The sequence below is a fragment of the Pan paniscus genome, chromosome 7 (genome assembly GCF_029289425.2).
Source record: "Pan paniscus chromosome 7, NHGRI_mPanPan1-v2.0_pri, whole genome shotgun sequence".
In the NCBI taxonomy this organism is placed as follows: domain Eukaryota; kingdom Metazoa; phylum Chordata; class Mammalia; order Primates; family Hominidae; genus Pan; species Pan paniscus.
This window is the reverse complement of record NC_073256.2, coordinates 148,660,934-148,687,820: the sequence shown is the minus strand read 5'-3', so window position 1 is coordinate 148,687,820 and position 26,887 is coordinate 148,660,934. Positions and strand designations below refer to the sequence as shown.

The 26,887-nt window shown below is 38.3% G+C and overlaps 2 long non-coding RNA genes across 2 annotated transcripts in view; one reads left to right on the top strand and one right to left on the bottom strand.

The window, feature by feature from the left end:
• LOC134731007 (uncharacterized) overlaps nucleotides 1-26,887 on the top strand; it is a 242,095-nt gene that overhangs the window by 173,674 nt on the left and 41,534 nt on the right. The gene's annotated exons all lie outside the window — the stretch shown is intronic.
• LOC129398646 (uncharacterized) lies at nucleotides 562-10,636 on the bottom strand. The gene is made up of 4 exons (XR_008626513.1): nucleotides 9,945-10,636; nucleotides 7,904-8,063; nucleotides 5,867-6,059; nucleotides 562-1,300 (listed from the first exon to the last, which is right to left on the bottom strand). It is a non-coding gene; the product is annotated as an uncharacterized LOC129398646 (long non-coding RNA).

The window sequence follows — 26,887 nt, the reverse complement described above, 5'->3', positions numbered from 1 at the left end:
GTTGTGATTCTAGAGGAACATCACACTGGGGCTGCCAAATAGACAGACAGTCTGATATACATGTAGAATTAAAGAGGGACGTCAGAGCAAAATATATTAATTTGAGAGCCATCAGAAGAATATTGATGTTATTTAAGGCTGTGGCATTGGATGGGTAAATCTAGGGTGTGTGCACTGATTGCAAAGAGAAGCCAAAGGGCTGAGTCCTAGGACATTCAAATTAAAGAGGTCAGGAAGATGGAGAGCACACAGAAAAAGTAAAAAAGAAGGAGCAGTCAGCAGGTGAGAAGTAAATCCAGAGGCAGTGGGACCCAGAGGCCAAGCAAAATAAAGGTTTCAAATAAGCAATGGAGACATGGAGTTCTCAGAAGCAGCACCTTGGTGAGATGCCTTTCACAATTTTAATATTGTAATTGTGTTTCTCTTCCTTTTTGTGCTTAATATAATCAAGAAAGTAAAATTATTCATCAAGTAACTCACAAGCCACATTTTTAAGAGTTAAAGTGGAGCCTAATTGAAAATATTTTTGCTGGGCAGTTAGGAAACTAAGTTATAGCCCTTGGTTTGGACAAGCCAGGTTTCCTCTTGTGCACTTTTGGACTCACCATGTAGATAGCTCTTCTCTCAAAGAATGAAGACATAAAAGTGGGTGATATCCAAGCTCCTAGTAGGTAACATAACGACTAGTCTACCGTAAGTGCCCAATAATGACTGAGTAAATGAATGAATAAACAGGCAAATAAATGTTCTTTCCAGCTCTAAGATTTTATTATTGGCATTGCAACTCCCTTTCCTGTTAAGAAACATGGGCAGGACTGGGGTGAAACCACATCAGCAATTGCAGCTCTTTTTCATTTATTCCTAGTGGCTTGCCTATAGAGACACTTAATTATTTATACTGCCTTTAGGAAGCGCAACTGGGCTCTGCTGCTGTGGATGCCGTTTCTGTTATTATTAGTCTCAGAGCTATTTCTTATTTCCTCCAGCACAATGAAGGTGGTGAAATAAGTAACCACACTTCCTTTTCCAAAGCCGCTGAAGTGCTCAGCTCAGCAGTAGTCAGACTCCTCCAGCATTTAATGAGAACTATGAAAGACCTAATTTCCTTTGTTGTCCTCAGTTCCCTTGACCTCAGATAATCAGATAAGCAGCAACACAAGAGGACCGGTGAGTTATTTCAATGGTTTCTCTCCAACATTTTTTTGTTCATGTGCAATCTGAGCATGACTATGATCTGTTGTTGTTGCTGTTGGTTAGCCTTTTCTCAAAACTGACTAGGCTGTAGCATTCCATTACTTTTCTGAAAAAAAAAAACAAAAAAAACAAAAAACGAAAAACAACCATTCAGCACCTGCTAGATATTTGTTGCTATAGGGCTAGGAATCTTCATTTTGTTACTTCCTTCTTGCCTCTTTCCCTACCCTTTTTTTCTAAAACTTTTGTTCCACCATTTTCTTATTTTCTTTTGATCAGAACACCAATTTAAACTATGAAATACACTAAGGCCTCAAAATTGATTAATAAATGTTAACTTCATGGTTCAATGCTATGCACAGTGTTTATAAACATTAGACCACACAGTCCCTGTAATGGAGATAAATGTACTCCAGTTTAAAAGGAAATGTCAACATATCTGGTATTCAGGTGCAGTGATCATTATTTGATAAAATATTTAATTGACCCAGTATCTGTTGAGAACAAAATTCCACATTGACACTAATTGTAAATGGTTGGCACTCTATGGGTTCATGGTTTAGTGAAAGAGGTTTACATATAAGTGTATTCTGTTGCAAAGTTGACAGACACCAGTGTAGATGTGTAAAACAACGTGGATAGTGAGAGTGAAAAATATTTTATCACAGTTAGATCTTCAGTTAGAATGTGAAGCAAGGACATAGTTTCAACAGGCAGGTATGAGTTTGTGAATTTTCAGTGATAGACTAACTTAAAAAAATACCAGCGTGATAGGCATAGAGGGAAGGTTTTTGAAAAGACATATCATCCATGAACACATGTTTTTGTAGCAAGTCACACATTGGCAAAAGTGAGCAAGGCCCAGAAGATGCAACATTCAGGCTGAGCAGTATGTACGGGGGTAAAGAGGAGTTGGTATTTCCTGAGCACTCACTGTGTGTTATCTTTATTTAAGACTAAGGAAAGTGATATGGGGAGTTTATGTGATTTAGCCAAGGTCACAAAGTTAGTGGTTGAAGCATAATTCAAACACAGCTTATAGTTTTTCTAAAGACTATAACTAAAAATGTGTGTGCTAGCATTAAATGTATGTAACTAGTTACTTAGCACGACTGACTTTTAGGATCAAAAATAAACAATTATGTACAACTATACATCTCTGTCTATGCAGAGCAAATACTGAACTGAATTAACTATCTGGCCAATCAAGGAACAAGCTTGATCATGCTCTGTCTCCCTCAGTATCCTAGATCCAACTACCTGAAATCACCAGTGAATGAGATTTTTGAAGTCCTGTACTATTTACATAATTGAGATCTTGCTTTTAGTGAGAAAACACTGATTTTAGTAGATTCAGTGTGTTCCATAAAAGCAGAGGTAGGCTCCAGTGCAGCCCTCAATTCCACGATCTCTTATAAAGGTCAGGGAGAAGGAAGAACATCTAGCATCAGGAGGCAGGCTGACTTGGAACAGAACAGAAGGCTGGGAGCTAAGGAGGATCTTCAGCAACTATCATAAATGCTACTAGTGCTTGTGGTTTACCATGATTTGTTCCCTTCCGTATGGGTGTAGGTAGTTTCATGCACGTCCGTGTGAAGAGACCACCAAACAGGCTTTGTGTGAGCAACATGGCTGTTTATTTCACCTGGGTGCAGGTGGGCTGAGTCCGAAAAGAGAGTCAGCGAAGGGAGATGGGATGCGGCCATTTTATAGGATTTGGTTAGGTAAAGGGAAAAGGGGGGTTGTTCTCTGGCGAGCAGGAGTGGGGGGTCACAAGGTACGCAGTGGGGGAGCTTTTGAGCCAGGATGAGCCAGGAGAAGGAATTTCACAAGACAATGTCATCAGTTAAGGCAGGAACTGGCCATCTGGGTGTGTACCTGGAGGCCACAGGGGATATGATGGCTTAGCTTGGGCTCAGAGGCCTGACATTCCTGTCTTCTTATATTAATAAGAAAAATAAAACGATATAGTGGTAAAGTGTTGGGGTGGTGAAAATTTTTGGGGGTGGTATGGAGAGATAATGGGCGATGTTTCTCAGGGCTGCTTCAAGCGGGATTAGGGGCGATGTGGGAACCTAGAGTGGGAGAGATTAAGCTGAAGGAAGATCTTGTGGTAAGGGGTGATACTGTGGGGTTGTTAGAAGAAACATTTGTCATTTAGAATTATTGGTGATGGCCTGGATATGGTTTTGTATGAATTGAAAAACTAAACGGAATAAGAGAAGGAGAAAAACAGGTATTAAAGGCCTAAGAATTGGGAGGACCTAGGACATCTAATTAGAGAGTGCCTAAGGAGATTCAGCATAGTCCTGTCAGCAAAGATTATTTATTTACTTCAAGAGATAAGAGTCGCAGTTTGGGGATAGCACCAGGAGATATCAGCTGTGATGGCTTGGAGAAACAGTGTAAACCAGCAGTGTAAACAAGAGCAGGGCATGTATGAGTAGTTGAGAATGGTGAATAGGAGTATGACTAGACAGAAGATAGTAGGGATGACAAGTTTTTTTGGGGCATAGTTCAAGTTGGTCTGGTGTCTGGAATGAGACTGGGGCCTAATAAAAAGGAGAATCTATACAGGAGCTCAAATGGGCTGTACCCTGTAGCATTCTGAGGACAGGTCTGACTTCTGAGAAGGGAAAGTGGTAAAAGTATTGTCCAGTCCTTTTTAAGTTGGTGGCTGAGCTTGGTGAGGTGTGTTTTTAAAAGACCTTTAGTCCGTTCTACTTTTCCTGAAGATGGAGGACCGTAAGGGATATAAAGGTTTCGCTGAATACTAAGAGTCTGAAAAACTGCTCGGCCGATTTGACTAATAAAGGCTGATCTGTTATCAGACTGTATAAAGGTGGGAAGGCTAAACTGAGGAATTATGTCTGACAGAAGGGAAGAAATGACTGTGGTGGCCTTCTCAGACCCTGTAGGAAAGGCCTGTACCTATCCAGTGAAAGTGTCTACCTAGACTAAGAGGTATTTTAGTTATCTGACTTGGGGCATGTTGAGTAAAGCTAATTTGCCAGTCCTGGGTGGGGTCAAATCCTCGAGCTTGATGTGTAGGGAAGGGAGGGGGCCTGAATAATCCCTGAGGAGTAGTAGAATAGCAGATGGAACACTGAGAAGTTATTTCCTTGAGGATAGGTTTCCACGATGGAAAGAAAATGAGAGGTTCTAAGAGGTGGGCTAGTGGCTTGTACTATAGCATAGCCTGCCTTTGCTGGTGTGTGGCGATTAGGCCTGGTGGAACTGCCATCAATAAATCAAGCGTGATCAGGGTGAGGAACAGGAAAGAAGGAAATATGGGGAAATGGGGTGAATGTCAGGTGGATCAGAGAGATACAGTCATGAGGGTCAGGTGTGGTATCAGGAATAATGTGGGAGGCCGGATTGAAGTCCGGGCCAGGAACAATGGTAATTGTGGGACTTAACAAAGAGTGAGTACAGCTGAAGGAGCCGGGGAGCAGAAAGTATATGCATCAGGTATGAGGAAGAAAATAGATTTTGGAAGTTATGAGAACTGTAGAGAGTGAGTTGAGCATAGTTTGTGATTTTTAGGGCCTCTGAAAGTATTAAAGCAGCGGCAGCCACTACATGCAGACATGAGGGCTAGGCTAAAACAGTAAGGTCAAGTTGTTTGGACAGAAAGGCTACAGGGTGTGGTCCTGGCTCTTGTGTAAGAATTCTGACCGCACTAACCATGCCTAGGAAGGAAAGGAGTTGTTGTTTTGTAAGGGATTGAGGTTTGGGAGATTAATCAGACATGATCAGCAGGGAGAGCACGTGTATTTTTATGAGAATTATGCCGAGATAGGTAACAGATGAGGATGAAATTTGTGCTTGACTGAAGTAATGGGAGCTATCTGTGAAGCCTTGCAGCAGTACAGCCCAGGTAATTTGCTGAGCCTAATGGGTGTCAGGGTCAGTCTAAGTGAAAGCGAAGAGAGGCTGGGATGAAGGGTGCAAAGGAATAATAAAGAAAGCATGTTTGAGATCCAGAACAGAATAATGGGTTGTAGAGGGAGGTATTGAGGATAGGAGAGTATATGGGTTTGGCACCATGGGGTGGATAGGCAAAACAATTTGGTCGATAAGGCGCAGATTCTGAACTAACCTCTAAGCCTTGTCTGATTTTAGGACAGGTAAAATGGGGGAATGGTAAGAAGAGTTTATAGGCTTTAAAAGGCCATGCTGTAACAGACGAGTGATAACAGGCTTTAATCCTTTCAAAGCATGCTGTGGGATGGGATATTGTCATTGAGTGGGGTAAGGGTGATTAGGTTTTAATGGCATGGTAAGGGGTGCATAATCGGTCACTAAGGAGGGAGTAGAGGTGTCATACTTGTGGGTTAAGGTGGGGAGATACAAGGGGAGGATGGGAAGGAGGCTTTGAACTGGGGGAAAAGGCAGCAATGAGGTGTGGCTGTAGCCTAGGAACAGTCAGGGAAGCAGATAATTTAGTTAAAGTATCTCAGCCTAATAAGGGAACTGGGCAGGTGGGGATAATTAAAAGGAGTGCTTAAAAGAGTATTGTCTAAGTTGGCAACAGAGTTGGGGAGTTTTAAGAGGTTTAGAAGCCTGCCCGTCAATACGCATGACAGTTATGGAAGCAAGGGAAACAGGCCCTTGAAAATAAGGTAATGTGGAGTGAGTAGCCTCTGTATTAAGAAGGGGACGGACTTACCTTCCACTGTGAGAGTTACCTAGAGCGTCTGTGATGTTCCTGTAGGCTTCTGAGGCGATCGGGCAGTGTCAGTCTTCAGCTGCTAAGCTGAGAAGATCTGGGAAGGAGTCAGTCAGAGAGCCTTGGGCCAGAGTTCCAGGGGCTCTGGGAGTGGCTGCCAGGTGAGTTGAACAGTCTGATTTTCAGTGGGGTCCTACACAGATGGGATACGGCTTAAGAGGAATCCTGGGCTGTGGGCATTCCTTGGCCCAGTGGTCAGATTTCTGGCACTTGTAGCAAGCTCCTGGGAGAGGAGTTTCTGGAGGAACCCTTTGCAGCTGCGGTTCAGGCATTTGGAGTTCTTGTGTGCTGTAGACGTGGCTGGGGTTTGTCTCAGTGGAGGCAAAGAATTGCAACTCAGAAATATGTTGCTACTTGGCTGCCTCTACTCTATTAATTGTACACCTCGAAGGTGAAGTTAATTAAGTCCTGTTGTGGGGTTTGAGGGCCGGAATTTAATTTTTGGAGCTTTATTTAATGTCGGGAGCAGATTGGGTAATAAAATGTATATTGAGAATAAGATGGCCTTTTAATCTTTTAGGGTCTAGGACTGTAAAGCGTCTCAGGGTTGCTGCTGAATGAGCCATGAACTGGGCTGGGTTTTTCATATTTGATGAAAGAGCCTAAATGCTCACTGATTTGAGAGAGTTCTGATAAAGAAAAAGGAGCATTAACCTTGACTGTGCCTTTAGTTTCAGCCACCTTTTTAAGAGGAAATTGCTGGGCAGGTCAGGGAGGGCTAGTCACGGAATGAAACTGTAAGCTGGACTGGGTGTGAGGAGGAGAGGTGATAAAAGGATTATAGGGTGGAGGAGCGGAGGCTGAGGAAGAATTGGGACCTAGCTCGGCCTGGAGAGGAGGGGAGAGGTCAGATGGGTCCATAGAAAAGGAAGATTAGAAAGACTCAGCGATGCTTGGGGTTGGGACTGAGGGGACAGGTGGGAGGAAAAGAAGGAGGATTTGGGACGAGTTGCACTGGGCACAGAGACTAGGAAGGGACCAATGTGTAAAAGAATGCCTGGATGTCATGCACCTCAGACCATTTGCCTATTTTACAACAAGAATTATTTAGATCTTGCAGGATGGAAAAATTGAAAGTGCCATTTTCTGGCTATTTGGAACTACTGTTGAGTTTGTATTGGGGTCAAGGGGCATTGCAGAAGAAAATAAGGCATTTAGGTTTTAGGTCAGGTGTGAGTTGAAGAGGTTTTAAGTTTTTGAGAACACAGGCTAAGGGAGAAGAAGGAGGAATGGAGGGTGCAATGTTGCCCATAGTGAAGGAAGCAAGCCCAGAGAAAAGAGAGAGTAGAGACATAGAGGGAAGGGGTTTGGGGGTTCTTACCTTCCAGAAAAGTGGGAAAGGGGTCAGGGCGTGGAAATAAGGGATGGGGCGCAGAGATAAGAGGCCGGGGCATGGAAATAAGGGATCTGGGTGCAGAGATAAGAGGTCGGGGCACGGAAATAAGGGATTGGGGTGCAGAGATAAGAGGTTGGGGTGCAGAAATAAGGGATTGGGGTGCAGAGATATGAGGTTGGGGTACTTGCCCCTCCCCTAGAAAAGCGGGACTTGCCGCTAAGAGTGAAGGAGAAGGGATTGGGGGTTTCTTGCCCCCCAGAAAGGTGGAGAAGGGGTAGAGACATGGAGAGAAGGGGTTGGGGTACTTGCCTCTCCCCCAGAAAAGCAGGACTTGCCGCTAAGGGTGAAAGACCAAGGCAAGCATCCCTGCATGGTCTGACACCTCTGAAACCTGGATGAATAATCTGAGAGGCGTCCCTGAAATGATTAAACACCAAGGGAAGGCTGCCTTCCCAGTCCATGACTGGCGCAGGAGTTTTGGGTCCATGGATAAAACATGTCTCCTTTGTCTCTACCAGAAAATGAAAGGAATTGAAATTAAGAGAAGGGAGAGACTGAAGTGTGGCACCAAGATTGAAAGGAGAAAGAGGTTGAGGGATAGTGAGGGAAGTTGGAGAAAAGAGTAAAAAGAGGCCGCTTACCGGATTTGAAATTGGTGAGATGTTTCTTGGGCTGGTCAGTCTGAGGACTTGAGGTGGTAGGTGGATCTTTCTCATGGAGCAAAGATCAGGAGGACAGGGGATTGATTTCCCAAGGGAGGTCCCCCGATCCGAGTCATGGCACCAAATTTCATGCATGTCCCTGTGAAGAGACCACCAAACAGGCTTTGTGTGAGCAATAAAGTTTTTAATCACCTGGGTGCTGGCGGGCTGAGTCTGAAAAGAGAGTCAGCGAAGGGAGATAGGGGTGTGGCCGTTTTATAGGATTTGGGTAGGTAAAGGAAAAAGGGGGGTTGTTCTCTGGTGGGCAGGAGTGGGGGTCACAAGGTACTCAGTGGGGGAGCTCTTGAGCCAGGAGAAGGAATTTCACAAGACAATGTCATCAGTTAAGGCAGGAACAGGCCATTTTCACTTCTTTTGTGGTGGAATGTCATCAGTTAAGGCAGGAACCAGCCATCTGGATGTGTATGTGCAGGTCACAGGGGATATGATGGCTTAGCTTGAGCTCAGAGGCCTGACAGGTAGAAAATACTGACTTCCAGAGATATAAGGATTAGGCTCAAAAGGCAACACTTAGCTGGAGTTTAGAGGCAGGAATTAAGTCTTAAAAACAGGTGATAGAAAGGGAATCATCAGATTAGGAAATGAAAAAACAAGTCTCTTGTTTGGTTAAGAATTCCTCAGCTGGAGAAAACAATCCCAAGAATTAGGAATCTGGAAATTAGGCCCAAAACAGACTTAGCTAAAGCAGGATTGATTTCAACAGTATGTAAAAACAAGGCCCCTGAAATCTCCATCTTAACTGATACTGTTTGGTATAGGAACAGAGGACCACATGCCTTTAGCTGCAGGGATGAGAAAGGGCTAAGAACCATACAGAGTCTGATATTAGCATAAAGAAAGATTTTTCTTAAGCATATTTTTGGCCAAGCTGGTATCAGTGGTTTTGAAGATGAATGATTACTATTTATCATAACCCCATGCATGGGAGTTCCAATTTTGGCTCCAACATGTAAGAGCTTCGAAGTTCTTACTCCCATGCCTACAATAAGAAAAAGCTGAAAATTCTGAAAAATTACTTTTGTTTTATGCTACTTATCAGAAAACTGAGGTCACAGGGCAAATTGCAATCTGAAATCTAGAGACAGGTACAATCAGAAAAATACAGCAACAATGGAGCAGAATGTAATAGAGCGATATACCCTGTAAAGATACTGAAATTGCAATTTTAACAAACTGACGGAGGCTAACTGTATAATAGCATGAGAGGGAGAGCCTTTTGGGGACCACAGTTTTAGGAAATCCCATATTTGCATGGGCTCTATTTCAAGGAATCCTATCATATCCTCAAAGTAAAGATCCAAGAAAGACCCTTTCCTGGCTGTGGCATAGAATAGGGAAGAATCAAAATTGTGAAACACACCCAGAGTGTTCTCTACAACAAAGAGCTGCCCTCCAGAAGAAGAGAATGTGGAGAGATGTATTTCAGTTTAAGAAAAGGCGTTTTTCTCAGTCTAATCCACTCTTCTCTTCCTGTCTCACACATGAAGGGAAAAATATAGCCAACAGGTTTTGGGGACTTCAAGGAAATGCAGTGGAAATGTTGCAGCTAGAAAGCAGGGGAGGAAATGCTATACCATTTGAGAAACACATAGGAAGGCCTCAGCCCTGAGACATGTGTCCAATAAAAGACTGAGATATTATTAGAAGATTATAGAACTGTGAGAAACTTTGGAATACCAAAAGGAAAAGAAAGACAGAACCAAACAGAAAAAAAAAAATTTGAAGTAATAACAGCAAAGAGCTTCCCAAAATTAATGAGACACCAAATCACAGATATAGAAAGTTTAGAGAACCCCAAACATTGAAGTAATAACAGCAAAGAGCTTTCCAAAATTAATGATAGACACCAAATCACAGATACAGAAAGTTTAGAGAACCCCAAGCATAATAAAGACAAAAAGCAACAACAGCAGCAACAAAACAAACACCACCACCAACAGCAAATACATACTCTTCTTACCATATTCATACTGCAGAAAATCAAAGTCAAGAGTGTCATGTGCATCCATGTAAAGGGACCACCAACAGGCTTTGTGTGAGCAATAAAGCTTTTTAATCACCTGGGTGCAGGTGGGCTGAGTCCTAAAAGAGAGTCAGCAATGGGAGTTAGGGGTGGGGCAGTTTTATAGGATTTGGGTAGGTAGTGGAAAATTACAGTCAAAGGGGGTTGTTCTCTTGCAGGCAGAGGCAGGGGGTCACAAGGTGCTCAGTGGGGGAGCTCCTGAGATTCATTGTCCAGGAGAAGGAATTTCACAACGTAATGTCATCAGTTAAGGCAGGAACCGGCCATTTTCACTTCTTTTGTGATTCTTCAGTTGCTTCAGGCCATCTGGATGTATACCTGCAGGCTTGGGCTCAGAGGCTTTACAAAGAGAACACCTTGAAAGAAGTCAGAGAAATAAAATACCTACTTATCAGGAATAAGAATAGGAATAGCAGACTTTTTGTCAAAAACAATGCAAGTGGAAACAAAGTGGAGTGAAATATTTAAAGTGTTGAAAGGAAACAAAACACCAGCCTAGAATTCTATATCCAGTGAAAATTATCCTTCCAAAGTTAAAGAGAAATAACAAATTTATCTGACAAAAGCTGAGTGAACTTGCAACCAGCAGATCTGCTGTGCATGACATTTAAAAGGTCTTTGGAGGGGAACATCACACACCAGGGCCTGTTGGGGGGTGAGGGCCTAGGGGAGGGATAGCATTAGAAGAAATACCTAATGTAAATGACAAGTTGATAGGTGCAGTAAACCAACATGGCACATGTATACCTATGTAACAAACCTGCACATTATGCACATGTACCCTAGAACTTAAAGTATTATAATAATAATAATAATAATAATAATAATAAAAGATCTTTGGGCAGGAGGGAAATGATGTCAGAAAATTGGACTTACATAAAGAAAGGTAGGGCATCAGAGAAAGAATAAATGAAGGTAAAATAAAATATTTTATTTTTTAGTTTTAATTGATATGAAAGGTAACTTTGTTTAAAGCAATATTAGTAACAATGCATTAAGCGATCATAACATAAATAAGTTAAAGAAATGAAGCAATTCACAAAGGACAGGAGGGAGGGATTGAGAATATTATTATGAGGCACTTGCATTACATGTGAGGTGATGTTGTGCTATTTGAAGTTAAATTTAGATTAGTTAGAAATGTATATTGGAAACTTGAGGAAAAGTAGTAAGTTTTTTGTTAGTAGCATTACTGATATGCTGAAAGGAGAGATAAAATGGAATTATATAAAATGTTCAATTAAAGTGAGAGCAAAAGAAAAATAAAGGAAAAGATAAAGTGCAACAAATAGGAAACAGCTACAAATATGGTAGATATTAATCCAGCTATATCAATAATTACTTTAAATGTGACTGGTCACATTACACCAATTAAAAGACATATATTGTCAGAGTGGATAAAAAAAAGAACAACAACAACTCAATTATATGTGAGCTACAAGAAACCCACTTTAAATATAAAGATTCATGTTAAAAGTAAATGGTTTGTATCATGAAGGAAGGGATGCTGAGTTTTATCAAATGCTTTCTCTGCATCTGTTGAGATGATCATATAGTTTTTGTCTTTAATTTTTTGTTTATGTGATGAATCACATTTATTGATTTTTGTAGGTTGAACCATCCTTTCATCCCTGGAATAGAACCCACTTCATCATGAGTTTGATCTTGATTTTTTTGATATGCTGGTGGACTTCGTTGCTAGTATTTTGTTGAGAATTTTTGCATCTATGTTCATCAAGGATATTGATTTTCAGTTGTTTTTGTTGTTGTTGTTATATCATTGTCTTGGATGATACTGGCTTCCTAGAATGAGTTAGGGGTAATTCTCTCCTTAATTTTTTGAAATAGTTTCAGGAGGATTGGTACAAGTTCTTCACTGTACATTTAATAGAACTTATGCTGTGAATACATCTGGTCCTGGGCTTTACTTTGTTGGAAGATTTTTATTACTAGTTCAATCTCAATAGTATTTATTGGTCTCTTCAGGATTTCTATTTCTTCCTGGTTCAATCTTGGCATTTGTATGTTTCCAAGAATGTATCCATTTCTTTTAGGTTTTCTAGTTTGTAAATGTATAGTTGTTAATAAGAGTCTCTGAAAATCTTTTGTATTTCTGTGATATATGTTATAATGTTTTCTTTTTCATTTCTGATTGTGTTTATTTGGATCTTCTCTTCTTTTTTTGATTAGTCTAGCTACTGAGTTGTCAATTTTGTTTATCTTTTCTTTTTTTTTTTTTTTTTTTTTTTTTTGAGATAGAGTCTCTCTCTGTTGCCCAGGCTGGAATGCAGTGGCACAATCTCCGCTCACTGCAAGCTCCACCTCCCGGGTTCACACCATTCTCCTGCCTCAGCCTCCTGAGTAGCTGGGACTACAGGCGCCTGCCACCACACTCAGCTAATTTTTTGTATTTTCAGTACAGACAGGGTTTCACCATGTTAGCCAGGACGGTCTCGATTTCCTGACCTCGTGATCCGCCCACATCGGCCTTCCAAAGTGCTGGGATTAGAGGCGTGAGCCACCATGCCTGGCCAATTTTGTTTATCTTTTTAAAGAACCAACTATTGGTTTCACAAATCCTTGCATTATTTTCTTGGTCTCATTTTCATTTAATTCTACTCTGATCTTTGTTATTTCTTTTCTACTGCTAGCTTTGGATTTGATTTGTTTTTGTTTTTCTAAAGTTCCTTGAGGTGTGATATTAGGCTGCTAATTTGTAATCTTTCCGTATTTTTCATGTAGGCATCAAAAAATGCTATAAACTTTTCACTTGGTACTGCTTTTGCTGTATCCTAAATATTTTGGTATGTTATGTTTTCATTTCATGCAATAATTAAAAATTATTTTAAGTTCCATATTAATTTCATCATTGACTCAATGGTCATTCAGGGCATGTTTTTAAATTTCAGTGTTTTCATATCGTTTCTAGAGTTCCTTTTTGTATTGCCTTCTAGGCATAGAAGGAACATATCTCAACATAATAAAGACCATATAAAATAAACCCTCAGCCAACATCACACTGAATGGGTAAAAGTTGAAAGAATTCCCCCTAAAAACTAAAACAAGACAAGGATGTCCTAATCTTGTTTGGTCAATTTCATTACTCCCATTCAATGTAGTCCTGGAAGTCCTAGCCAGAGCAATCAGGTAAGCGAAAGAAATAAAAGGTAGCCAAATTTGAAACAGAGAAAGTCAAATGATCTCTGTTTGCTGACAATGTGATCTTACATGTAAAAACTCTAAAGACTCCACCAAAATATCTTAGATTTGATTTTAAAAATTCAGTAAGTTTTCAGGATACAGAACCAACATATAAATATCAGTAGAATTTTTATACACCAATAACTATCAAGCTAACAATCAAATAAAGAACATAATTCTGTTTTCAACCACAACAACAACAACAAAAAGTATCTACAAACCAAGATGGTTAAAGATCTCTACAAGGAAAAATACAAAACATTGATGAAGGAAATTGTAGATGACACAAACAAATGGTAAAACATTCCATGCTTATGAAACAGAAGAATTACTATTGTTAAATGATCATTGTGGCTTTGATTTGTATTTCTCTAGTGATCACTGATATTGAGCTTTTTAAAATATGCTTGTTGGCTGCATGTATGTCCTCTTTTGAGAAATTTCTGTTCATGCTCTTTGTCCGCTTTTTAATGGAGTTGTTTGTTTTACTCTTGTAAATGTGTTAAATTTCCTTATAGATGCTGGATATTAGATCTTTGTCAGATGCATAGTTTGCATATATTTTGTCTCATTCTATGGGTTGTCTGTTTACTCGGTTGATAGTTTGTTTTGCTGTGCAGATGCTTTTAAGTTTGAATAGATTCCACTTGTCAATTTTTGCTTTTGTTGCTATTGCTTTTGGTGTCTTTGCTGTGAAATCTTTGCTCATTCCTATGTCCAGGATGGTATTGCCTAGGTTGTCTTCCAAGGTTTTTATATTTGGGTTTTACACTTAAGTCCCTTATTGCTTGTTCTTGTCAGCTTTGTTAAAGATCAGATGGTCGTAGATGTCCAACCTTGTTTCTGGGCTCTCTATTCTGTTCCATTGGTCTATATACCTGTTTTTGTACCAGTACCATGCTGTTTTGGCTACTGTAGCCTTGTAGTGTAGTTTGAAGTCAGGTAGCATGATGCTTTCAGCTTCGTTTTTTAATTTTTCTTAGTTTTGCCTTGGCTATTTGGGCTCTTTTCTGGTTCCATATAAATTGTAAAATACTTTTTTCTACATCTGTGAAGAATATCATTAGTAGTTTGATAGGAATAGCATTGAATCTGTAAATTATTTTGGGCAGTATGCCATTTTAGTAATACTGATCCTTTAAACAATTGTGGGAATCAGTATGTTGATTCCTCAAAGAGCTAAAAGAGGAACTGCCATTTGACCCAGCAACCCCAGTCCTGGGTATATACCCAGAGGAATATAAATCATTCTACCATAAAGACACATGTGTGAAAATGTTCATTGCAGCAGTATTCACATTATCAAAGACATGGAATCAACCTAAATGTCCATCAATGACACGTTGGATAAAGAAAATGTGGTACATACACTTCATGGAATACTATTCAGCCATAAAAAAGAATGAGATCATGTCTTTTGTGGGAACATGGATGGAGCTACCAGTTATTATCCTTAGCAAACTAATGCAAGAACAGAAAACCAGATACCGCATGTTCTCACTTATGAGTGAGAGTGAAATTATAAGAACTTATCAACACAAAGAAGTAAACAACAGACACTGGCGTCTACTTGAGAGGGGAGGGTGGGAGGTAGAAGAGGTACAGAAAATATAATTAATGGATACTGGACTTAATACCTGGGTGAAAAAATAATATGTACAACAAACCCCAGAGATACATGTTTACCTATGTAACAAACCTTCACACGTACCCCCAAACCTAAAATAAAAGTTAAAAAAAACACTAAAATGATTATACTCTCCCAAACATCTACAGATTCAATGTCATTTATATAAAATCCAAATATCAGTTTTTATGGAATTAGAAGAATTCTAAAATTTATATAAAACCAAAAAAGAGCCTGAAGAGCCAAAGAAATCATAAGCAAAAAGAACAAAGCTGGAGGCATCACATTACCTGACTTCAAATTATAGTAGAAGGCAATAGTAACCAAAACAGCATGGTACTTGTGTAAAAATAGACACATGGATCAGTGGAACAGAATAGAGAACCCAGAAATAAAGCCACATATCTACAGGAAACCGTTTTGTCAAAGCCAACAAAAATATACACTAGGGAAAGGACATTCTTTCCAATAAATGGTGGGAAAATTGGATTGCCATATGCAGAATAATAAAAAGGGACTCATCTTTTACAATACACAAAAACCAACCCAAGATGTATTAAACACTTAAATTTGAGACCTGAGACTAGAAAAGTACTAGAAGAACACCAAGGGAAAACTCTTCTGAATATTGGTCTAAGGAAAGAATTCATGACTAAAACCTCAAAAGCACAAACAACACAAACAAAAATAGACAAATGGAACTTGACTTCATTAAACTAAAAAGCTTCTGTAGAGCAAAAGAAATAATCAACAGATGAACAGATAACCAGCAGAATGGGAGAAAATGTTTGCAAATATTTGCAAACTGTGCATCCAGTGTGGGACTAATATCTAGAATTTACAAGGAACTCAAACAACTCCAGCAACAACAGCAACAAAAAGCACCATTTAAAAGTGGGCAAAGGCCATGAATATATATTTTTCAAAAGAAAACAAATGACCAACAAGCAAATGAAAAAATTCTCAACATCATTAATCATAATGTAAAGGCAAAGTGAAACCACAATGAGATATCACTTTACACCAGTGAAAATAGCTGTTACTAAGAAGTCAAAAAATAACTTTAGTGAGGTTGCAAAGAAAAGGGTTGGTGGTAATGTAAATTAGTACAACTTTTCAGGAAAACAGTATGGAGAGTTCTCAAAGAACTAAAAATAAAAATGTAGCAATCCCACTACTTGGTAACTACTCAAAGGAAAATAAATAATTATATAAAATAGATACCTGTTCTTGTGTGTTTATTGCTGTACTGTTCACAATAGCAAAGATACGGAATCAACTTAAGTGTCCACTAATGGATGGCTGGATAAAGAAAATATGGTGTATATATACAAAATGGAATACTATTCAGCCATATAAAATAATGAAATAATGTATTTTGCAGCAAAATGGATGGAACTGGAAGCCATTGTCTTAAGCCAAACAACTAAGAAATAGAAAGTCAAATTCTGCATGTTCTCACTTGTAAGGAGGAGCTAAATGATGTGTACACGTGGACAAAAGAGTGTGGAATGATTGACACTGGAAACTCAGAAGGCTAGGGCTTGAAAGGAGGAAGGGAGATAACAAATTACTTATGAGTACAATGTACATTATTTGGGTGATGGGTACACTAAAAGCCAAGACTTCAACACTATGCAATACATTCATATAACAAAATTGCACATGTACCCCATAAATTTATAGAAATAAACTTTTATTAAAGGGATGTTTATTATCTCACCAATTGGGAGAAAACATTTACATATTATATACCTGATAAGGGATTTGTATCTACAATATGTACAGAGCTCTTACAAATAAGCAATAAAATGAAATATAATACTCTTTTACACTTGTAAAACTGTCTATATAATGAATACCTGAAAATAGAATTCATAGAAATACAAGTTTGTAGATTTTTTCATTTTGATAGGTGATACAGTTTGTATATTCATCCCCACTCAAATCTCATGTTGAATATTAATTCTGGAACTGGAGCCTAGTGGGAGGTGTTTGGTTCATAGGGGCAGATCCTTCACAAATGCCTTGGGCCATAATATGCCAGCTCTTGCTGTGAGTTCTCCTGAGATTTTATTGTTTATATGTGTGTGGCACCTCCCCCCCAACTCTCCCTCTTGCTTTTGCTTTTTCTATGTGATGTGTCTGCTCCCCTTTCACCTTGTGCCATGATTGTAAGCTTCTGAGGTCACCCCAAAAGCTGAGCAGATATCACCACCATGCTTCCTGTAAAACCTGTATAACCATGAGCCAATTAAACCCTTCTTTATAAATTACCCAGTCACAGTTATTTCTTTACAGCAGTACAAGAACAACCTAATGAAGAAAATTGCTACCAAGAGATGGGCATTTCTATAAATATATCTGAAAATGTGCAAGTAATTTTGGAACCGGGAAAAAGGCAGAGGTTGGAAGAGTTTGGAGGGTTGAGAAGAAGACAGAAAGATCAGGGAACGTTTGAAACTTCTGAGAGAATAGTTAAATGGTTGTGACCAAAATGCTGATAGTTATATCAACAGTGAGGTCTCAGATAGAAATGAAAAATGTATTGGGAACTGGAGCAAAGGTCATGCCTGTTATGTCTTAGCAAAGAATTTGGCTGTATTCTGTTCATGCCCTGAGGATCTGTGGAAGTTTGAACTAAACAGTGATTATTTAGAGTATCTGGCAGAGGAAATGTCTAAGCAGGAAAGAGTTCAAGATGTTGCTTGGCTGCTTCTAATGAGCTACGCTCATATGTGGGAGCAGAAGAATGACTTAAAGTTGGAAGTTGCATCTAGAAGGCAAGCAGAGCATAAAAGTTTGGAAAGTTTGCAGCCTGGCCATGTGGCAGAAAAAAAGAAAGCTTTTTGGGAAAGGAATTCAAACATGCTGTGGAACAATCACTTGCTAGAGAAATTTGCATAACTAAAAGAAAGCTAAGTGCTAATATCCAAGACAATAATGGAAATTACTTCAAAGGCATTTTAGAACCGTCCACAGCAGCCCCTCCCATCACAGGCCCAGAGATTTTGAAGGGAAGAATGGTTTCCTGGGCATGGCTTAGGGCCCCTGCAGCCCTGCACAGCCTTGGGACACTAATTCCGAGATCCCAGGCACTCCAGCTTCAGTTGCAGCTCAAAGGGCCCGGGTACACTGAGAGCTGTCACTTTGGAAAATTCAAACCATAAGCCTTGGCAGCTTCCATGTGGTATTAAGCCTGGGTGTGCAGAGTGCATGAATTAAGGAGGCTAGACCTCGACATAGATTTCAGAGGATGTATGAGAAACACTGGGTGCCCAGGCAGAAGCATGCTGAAGCCCCACAGAGAACCTCTAATAGGAAATGCAGAGGGAAAATGTGGGTTTGGAGCCCCCACACAGAGTCCCCACTAGGCACTACCTATTGGAGCATAGGAAAGAATCGCAGAATGATAGATCCACTAGCAGCTTGCACCTTGCACCTGGAAAAGCCTCATGCACTCAATAACCTGTGAGAGCAGCCACAGGGGCTAAACCTTGCAAAGCCACAGGGATGGAGCTGCCCCTTGTGCCAGTGTGCCCTGGATGTGGGACATGCAGTCAAAGAAAATTATTTTGGCTCTTTCTTTAAGTTTAATGACTGCCCTGGTAGGTTTTGAACTCATGTGGGGCCCGCAGCCCCTTATTTTGACTGATTTCTCCCTTTTGAATGGCAGTGTTTACCCTATACTGCCTATACCACCATTTTATCTTAGAAGTAAATAACTTGTTTTTGGTTTTACAGGCTCATAGATGGAAGGGACTTGCCTTATCTCAGATGAGACGTTGGACTTTTGAGTTAACATTAAAACAAGTTAAGACTTTAAAGGGCTATTGGGAAGGCATGATTGTATTTTTCAATACGAGAAGAACATGAGATCTGGGAGGGGCCAGAGATGAAATTATATCATTTGTATATTTATCTCCACCCAAATTTCATGTGGAAATGCAATCCTTAATGTTGGAGGTGGACCTAGTGAGAGGTATTTGGATCATGAGGATTTGGATCATGAGAGTTCACATGAGACCTGGTCATTTAAACAAATGTGTGTTGTACCTCCCTGCTAAGTCACTGTCTTTTGCTCCTGCTTTTGCCGTGTAATGTGTTGTCTCCCTACTTTGCCTTCCACCCTCAGTAAAAGCTTCCAGAAGCCAAGCACATACCAGCACCATGTTTTCTGTACAGCCTGAAGAAACATGAATCAAGTAAACCTCTTTTCTTTATAAATTACTCAGTCTCAGGTATTTCTTTGTAGCAAGCAAGAATGGCCTAATTCAATAGACCTAACATATAACCTTCCAAACATAGTACACCAACTTGCTTTCCCAGAAAAAGCATAGAAGAGGTAGAATAAGCATTTTCAAAATATTGTCCTCCTCTGCCATTGAGGCAGAAGGATAAGAATTTCATTAAAGAATTGTATAGTATGTTCTTGCTTGTGTACCTCTGCTAATGGGTACATTGCAGGTTGACAATAGATTTAAGCTTTAACTCTCATACATTGTCAGTGAATAATAAAAGGGGAAAGAAAGCTGACTGGATCAGCCTATATAAACATGGTACATTTAATCACCACAAAAACATTGAATGTAAAATAACTTTCTTATTTCCATTCAAAATGTGGAGAAAGTGAGATTTAGAAATATTATGACACAATGGAGAATACTTTCTAGTTAGTTAAGAAAAAGTTAAAGCCAAATCCATATTCTTTAACTTTTTTCCAATGGCAATATTTTATCCCTGATATTGATACCCTAAGGCTATGATTCTGACCATAGTAATAATAGCATCAATAATTACAGCTAACATTTATTGGAGTGCTTAATATGTGCAAGATAAGTACTCAAATAAATTTGAAGTATATTATGTGAAGTTACACTGGGAAGTAAGTAATACTATTCTTATTTTAAGGTTGAGAAAATTATGGAATAATGGTCAAATGATGAAATGACAAAATTATAGAAATGGAGAACAGAATAGTAATTACCAGGGGTTTAGAAGGGTTGAGAGCTAAAGGGAAGTGGATGTGGCTATTTGAAGACCACATGAGTAATTCTTGTATTATGGAAATGTTCTGCATCTTGACTGTACCAATGCTGATATTCCACTTGTAATTTTGCACTACAATTTTACAACATGCTACCAGAAGTTGAAACTGGATAAATAAATACATGGGATTTCTCTGTATCATTTTTTCAACTTCATGTGAATCAACAGTTATCTCAAAATGTTTAATTAAAAAATGTGAGAGGAATAATGTCACACAATGGCAGAGTAGAAAATTTTACAATGCAATGCAGAAATTGATTCCTCCCCCAAATAAATCACTGAGCTGAAAAAAGTGATTTGGATCAATTTCATTGGAGTTCTGGAACCTGATCTAACACTTACAGCAACCAGAGCAGTGCCCAATGAAGGGAAAGGCTTCTGATCTCATGTAAGTGACCAGCGTGCCCATGCTCGAACCCAATATCATCTCCTATTTCTTAGCCCCTTCAAGGCTGTGGGGTTAGCATCCCACATTTTGGAGTTGCTGTCTGGTGCCAGAACAGGCAGTGGAGACCTTCTCCTCTAAACATTTGGAGTTGTGTGTTTAGGTTGGTCTGGCAGTGCCCTGAGGAACCTGCCCAAAATCTTGCCTTGATTTTGGTCCCCTCAGCAGAAGCAGAATTCCTGAGAAAGCATCTATCAGATTTAAGGAGACAGCATCTTTTTAATGTTCTTTCTCATTTTGGAGTCAGTCAGGCATTTAAAGAATTGCTTGTCAGGCTGATCACAAATACAATAGAACAGAAACTTCAATGGCCAAACACACCAGGGAATGCACGCTTTGCAAAAATTGTTTGGAAGAGTTACATAACTGAATTTAAAGTTAAAAACTACAATTTTTTTTTATTATACTTTAAGTTTTAGGGTACATGTGCACAATGTGCAGGTTAGTTACATATGTATACATGTGCCATGCTGGTGTGCTGCACCCATTAACTCGTCATTTAGCATTAGGTGTATCTCCTAATGCTATCCCTCCCCCTTCCCCCCACCCCACAACAGTCCCCAGAGTGTGATGTTCCCCTTCCTGTGTCCATGTGTTCTCATTGTTCAATTCCCACCGATAAGTGAGAACATGCAGTGTTTGGTTTTTTGTCCTTGCGATAGTTTACGGAGAATAATGATTTCCAGTTTCATCCATGTCCCTACAAAGGACATGAACTCATCATTTTTTATGGCTGCATAGTATTCCATGGTGTATATGTGCCACATTGTCTTAATCCAGTCTATCATTGTTGGACATTTGGGTTGGTTCCAAGTCTTTGCTATTGTGAATAGTGCTGCAATAAACATATGTGTGCATGTGTCCTTATAGCAGCATGATTTGTAACCCTTTGGGTATATACCCAGTAATGGGATTGCTGGGTCAAATGGTATTTCTAGTTCTAGATCCCCGAGGAATCGCCACACTGACTTCCACATTGGTTGAACTAGTTTACAGTCCCACCAACAGTGTAAAAGTGTTCCTATTTCTCCACAGCCTCTCCAGCACCTGTTGTTTCCTGACTTTTTAATGATTGCCATTCTTACTGGTGTGAGATGGTATCTCATTGTGGTTTTGATTTGCATTTCTCTGATGGCCAGTGATGATGAGCATTTTTTCATGTGTTTTTTGGCTGTATAAATGTTTTGAGAAGTGTCTGTTCATGTCCTTCACCCACTTTTTGATGGGGTTGTTTGTTTTTTTCTTGTACATTTTTTTGAGTTCATTGTAGATTCTGGATATTAGCCCTTTGTCAGATATTAGCTCTTTGTCAGATATTAGCCCTTTGTCAGATAAAAACTACAATATTTTTAAAAGAAAGCATAAGAAAAAATTGTCATGACCTTAGATTTGGTAATGGTCTCTAAGTATGGTAATAAAACTACAAGTAATTTAAAAATGAATAATTTAGACTTCATCAAATTTTTTTTAATTAGCATTGACACTTGGTAATGATAGAACACTATCAAGAAAACCAATAAAATGACAGAAAATATTTTTAAAACATATATCTGAAAAGAAATTCATATCCAGAATATGTAAGGAACTCCTATGACTCAATAACAAAAGAAATGACTCAATTAAAAAGTGAGCAAAAGACTTGAATAGACAGTTTTTCCAAAGAAGATATACAAATGATCAATAACCACATGAAAAAGAAAATGTTCGACATCATTAGTCATTGGGAAAATGCAAATCAAAGCCACAGTGAGATATCACCACTTCACACTCACTAGCATGACTAGTATCAAACAAATAGAAAATTACAAGTGTTGGCAAGGATGTGGAGAAAATGTTATCTTTGTGAACTGCTGGTGAGAATATAAAATGATGTAGTCACTCTGGAAAATTATGGCAATCTTCAAAATGTTCAACGTAGAATAACTATTTGACCCAGCAATTCAACGTCTAGGTATATACCCAGAGTAATTGAGCAGACACTCACTCAGGTAGTTCTATACCAGTGTTCATAGCAGTGTTATTCACAGCAGTCAAAAGGTAGAAACAACTCAAGTGTCCATTAACAAATGAAGAGATAAATAATATATATACATATATTTACCATATTTTATATCTATCTATCTACCATAGGATGATATTCAGCCATAAGTAGAAATAAAAGTCTAATACATAATACAACATGATGAACCTTGAAAATATGCCAAGTAAAGTAAGTCAAATACAAACAAACAAATATTATATGATTCTACTTATGTGGGGTGTCTAACATAGGCAAATTCATATAGGCAGAAAGTAGAATCGAGATTACCAAGAGCTAGGGATGGGAAGAATCAAAAGTTATTGCTTAATGGCATAGAGTTTCTGTTTGGAATAATGAAAAAAATTGGAAATAGTTGTGAGCATTGCACAACATTGAATGCCACTGAATTGTACAGCTAAAATAGTTAAAATGGTAAATTTTCATTATGTACATTTTACCACAATAAAAAAGTCCTATTCCCATTAAAAAATGAGAGTTAAACAAAATGTAAACCATATAAATAAACGATTATTACAAAACATTGTTTATGGCCCAGCTGACTGTTTCTTCTCTATCTGGCTGGGCTTGTTCATTCATCTGCAGTCAGCAGATGTTAGCTGGGCAACCCTGCTCCCAGGTGTTTCTCAGCTGTCAAGTGGGGCAATCAGGAATCTAGGCCCCATGTATCTCATCTAATCCCATGTAACCACCACTAAAAGGGTAGCTCACATTTGCTTAAGTAGTGGCTTGTCAGGATTCCAAGGCAGGAAGTAGAAGTCTGCAAGGCTTCTGGGTGTGTCGGCTCAGGGTTGATGCAGTCACTTCCACCACATTCTGTTAATCAAAGACCAGTGGGGAAATAGTTTCCATCTTTTGATAAGAGAAGCTTCAAAGTCGCATTGAAAAATGGTGGGAATACGGATAAGAGTAGAGATTATTGGACAATTCTTGCAGTCTATTAGGATATAAAAGCCCTACAATAAGGGACTGAATAAATGAATAATGCAAATATTGAAATAATAAACAGTAATTGTAATTTTAAAGAATATTTAATAAAATAAGAAAACAGGAGTTTAATGCTAAATATATTAGAATAAATATGTTAAAATGTATAAATATTAAATAATGTGGAAAATATTAAACTCTATACACATATATATGTTGATGAATACATACACATTTATTTTCTATATTTTCTAAATGCTAAATTTATTCCTCTTGAAACTTTGGGAAAAGTCAGCTTTCTTAATAACATTTTAAAAAATGTGCTTGTGTTTCTTTTATCCATATATTCTTGAACTTACTTGAACTTTGGAGGCAAGATTTTAAAGATCAAAAATTTTAATATGGCCTTTGTGTTCTCTCTCATATGATTGACAATAAATATTAGTAATCCAGGATTAATTTAGATCCTACTATACTGGAACTGTTCAAAAGACAATAACAATTATTTTTGGCATTCTACAATCCATCTTTATCTCAACCTTTATCTTTTAATCTAGATATCCTCTGCTGGAAGCAAAAAGCTTAAACAACTAGGGCAACAAATCAGGACCAATGTATTTTCTTGAATTTGATGGATAGTAAGAGAAGAAAAGCATTACATTCTACCTGAAGTTTATTTTTCATTGTTTACCCTTAGAGTTCACTTCCCAAATCATGCTTTATTTCATCCCTTCCATAAATATTCACGGAGTTTGCACACTCCCTGTTTTTGAAGAGTTGAGAATTCAGTGGAAAGACATCTAAGTGAACAAACATAACATTTATTGTTGTATCTGTTCATCTGCTATAATAGAAGGCAGTAGATAGTGCCATATGAAACCCTCTGACTCTAACATATTTTTCATTTTGTGGAGGAGGGAGGTGTTGGAGGTAGTTTAAGAAAGTTGACTTTTAAGAATACGGATTTGAATTTATTCTTTCACCAAATATTTATAGTCCACCTATTTTGTGCTAAGTATGCCTAAACTGTATTAGATACTTCAAGTAGAGCAGTGGAAAAAAAACTCCTCTTATTCTAGGCACATCCTACGTGAGGAAAAAAAACGGTAATGAAATAAATACATACCATTGAAAGGAGTAATAAGTGCTATGAAGAAAATAAGTGAGAAAAGAGCTGAGAGAAGATGCGGAAAGTGTTACAGGCAGAGGACAGTACCTGGGTTGATTCTGGGATGTCCTTCTGCCTGTCTTCCTTCTACCTCCAATGCTTTGAAGATGCAAGTTCTCCCTTCAGGAATCTCTCATCAGGTGACTGGACTGGAGTACTCATATTACTCTTCTTCTCTTGGAATCAAAGTTGCTTAAGACAACATGATCTTTCTCACACGTGCTCACCAATTCACCATAAGCCCAGGGCTGCAACTTAAAAATCTACGTAGAACAAGTAGATCACACCAGTGAGTGAGTTGGGTCAAGTATAAGATCTTAGAGGGGTTGTGAGGCCTAAAGTGTACTGGATAGTGTCTGTTTCCGTTAAACAAATTCAAATAAAAATTTTCAGAAATCACTCATTTTGGGGACAGCAGGTTTTTATTCCTTCTGTAAGAAGTCCCTCACTCTAGGTGACTGAACGAGGCACGTGTCAAATTGTCAAGGGCAAGTGATATTTTAAATCAGCAAATACAAATTATGTTTGCTGGGGTCAGCTGAATCATTCTTCTGTTAATGCAGTTGAGAATTTAAGAGATTAGTAGTGTGTGGATACTAAGAAGTAATCTCCATTCAAATATCTCTGCAGTAAACATTTGCTTTTGTTTCCTCACTTTCCTCTTGATTTTTCTTTGGGGAAACATTTTTTCACCATTTTGGCAGCCTGGATGGGGCCACCCATCAAATTTACTCCCATCCCCAAATCCTAACTCCCACCCTACAAACGCTATTCCCAGGCAAGGAGTGGTCATAGATAGGATCCAAGTCTAAGCTAATGCTAGCACTCTTTATCTTAAGGCATTTTCCCTTTCTTTTTTTACTGTGGTAAAATATGTATAACATATTTATCATGTTAACTATAAGTGTTTGATTTAGTGGTATTAAATACATTTACAGTGTTGGGTAACCATTGCCACTATCTATAATCAAAACATGTTAATCATCCCTAACATAAACCCTTTCTTCATTAAACAGTAACTCTGCATTCCTGACTGTCTCCAGATCCTGGTAACCTCTATTCTACTTTGTCTCTATGAAATTTGTCTATTCCACCTTATATAAGTGGAATCATACAACATTCATCCTTTTGCATCTAGCTTATTTCACTTAGCATAATGTCTTCAGGGTTCATGCATGTTGTAACCTATATAAAAATGTTATTTCTTCTTATGGCTGAATAATATTCCATAGTGTGTATATAGCACATTTTGTTTATCTATTTATTTGTTGATGAACACTTGGGTAGTTTCTACCTTTGGGCTATTGTGAATAATGCGCTATGAATCCTGGTGGAAAAAGCTGCAGGAATTCTGATAGAAATTGTGTCAGATCTACAGATTGCTTTGAATAATATTCACATCTTAACAATGTTAAGTCTTCCTATCCATGAATGTGGGATGTCTTTCCATTTCTTAAGATCTTCCTTAATTTCTTCCAACAATGTTTTACAGTTTTCAGTGTACAAGATTTTTCACTTCTCTGTTTAAATGTATTCCTAAATAAATCTAAATTTAAATAATCTTTAAAATTTTAAAGATTCTATTGTAAAATTAAAAATTACTTTTTAAATTTTCTTTTTGGATTGTTCATTGGTGGTATACAGAAACAAAATTATTTTGTATGTGGGTCCTGTGCCCTGCAGCTTTGCTTACTTCTTTATTAGCTCTAGTAGCATTCTTGTGGATTTTATATATACATATATATATATATGTGTGTGTGTGTATATATAACACATGTATCTACATGTACACACACATACACATATATATCATCTTATCTGTGAATAGAGATAGTTTTACTTTTTTCTTTCCAACATGAATACCTTTTTCTCTAAAACTTTTGAATTTTAATCTAGGAAACTGAAGTTAACTAGAAATGAATTATCCCAGCAGCAATGTCCTCAAAAGATAACCCATACTGCCCAAGTTCATAAGAGTGACTGCAGGTCATGTGTTTCCAAAGGCTAGATTTTGTACTATTTTCCCTTTATTCTGTTATCATTTTTTTTAGCATAATTTGTTTCTGGTGCTCCTAACTCAGGAACTCTAGATGATCTACTATCTCATCCATTTTCTTTTGAGCAGACAGAATGCTTTTAAAAACTAACATGAAGGAAAAGAAAATAGGGTCTGAAATTGGACTTTATGATATTAGATCCAGTTCTCTTTGTTAGTACTTCTTAGGTTCAGACTACAAAGGAATTCCCCTGTTAAATTGTTTAAAATGCAAATTACTAAAATTCATCACTAGAGATTTGAGTCACTACTTTTTAACGAGCAGCCTAGGTGATTTTCATGTGTATGAACCACAGACTACACTTTGAAAACCACCGTATGTTTTGCAGGACTGGCCTCTATAATGTATTTGCCAAATAATGATCTAGT